The following is a 1498-nucleotide window of genomic DNA, read 5'->3' on the forward strand; positions in this document are numbered from 1 at the left end:
TGTAAACTACTCTTAAATAGAAAGGTTAAATGACGAAACAATCAAAAACAACAACTACAACAACTTTTAAAGACATAGATAAGACAGAGCAAGACTCCGTCTCAAAAAAAAAAGAGAAAAAATTAGATATAGATAAGATATAAACAGAAACAACAAAAAATAAAATAGGAGAGGAACAAAGTTATAGCATAGGGTTCTTATTAGTTTTATTTTTGCTTGTTTGCTCATGTTTGTTTATGCAAAAAGTGTTAAGTTGTTAGCTTAAAATAGTGGGTTGTAAGAGACTATTTGCAAACCTTATAGTAATCTCAAATCAAAAAATTTGAAACACAACAAATAAAAATAAAGAAATTAATTCACATCACTCAAGAAAATTACCTTTAGTGAAAGAAGGACAAGAAGGAAAGAAAGAAGAAAGGGAAGACCACAACAAAACCAGAAAACAAATAACAAAATGGCAGTAGTAAGTTCTTACTTATCAATAATAACATTAAGCATACATGGACTAAACTCTCCAATCAAAAGACATAGAATGGTTAAATTAATTAAAAAAAAACCAACCCAAGATCCAATAACCTGTTACTTACCAGAAACACACATCACCTAAGAAAACACACATAGAGTGAAAATAAAGGGAAGGAAGAATATATCCCATGACAATGGAAACCAGAAAAGGATAGGAGTAGCTATAGTTATATGAGATAAACAGATTCCATGGCAACAATTGTAAGAAAAGACAAGGGAGGTCACTATATAATGACAAAAAGATCAAATCAACAAGAAGATATAACAATTGTAAATATATATGTACCCAACACTGAAGCACCAAGTTTATAAAGCAAACATTAGAGCTAAATAGAGAGCTAGACCTCAGTACAATAAAAGCTGGAGAGACTTTAACATCCACTTTCAGTATTGCACAAATATTCCAGAGAGAAAATCAGCAAAGAAACATTGGACTTAATCTGTACTATAGACTAAATGAACTTAATAGATATTTATGACACATTTCATCCAACAGCTACATGATACACATTCTTTTCCTCAGTATAGGGATCATCCTCAAGAGTAGATCATATGTTACATAACAAAACAAATCTTAAAACGTTCAAAAAATTTGAAATAATACTAGGCATCTGCTCTGACCACAGTGGAATAAAACTAGAAATCAATAAAAGGAGGAATTTTGTAAACTATACAAATAAAGGAAAATGAAACAATATGCTCCTTAATGATCAGTGGGTCAATAAAGAGATAAATAAGAAAAGCAAAACACTTCTTAAGTGATAATGGAAATGCAACATACCAAAATCTATGGGATACAATCAAAGCATTACTAAGAGGAAAGTTTATAGCAAACTAAAAAAGAAGACAACTTCAAATAACCTAAGAATTCATCTTAAATAACTAGAAAACACAAGCTAACCAAACCCCAAATTAGTAGAAGAAAAAAATAAATAAAAAAGATTAGAGTGGAAATAAATGAAAATGAAGTAAA

Source organism: Mandrillus leucophaeus, unplaced genomic scaffold, assembly GCF_000951045.1.
Source record: "Mandrillus leucophaeus isolate KB7577 unplaced genomic scaffold, Mleu.le_1.0 Scaffold640, whole genome shotgun sequence".
In the NCBI taxonomy this organism is placed as follows: Eukaryota; Metazoa; Chordata; class Mammalia; order Primates; family Cercopithecidae; genus Mandrillus; species Mandrillus leucophaeus.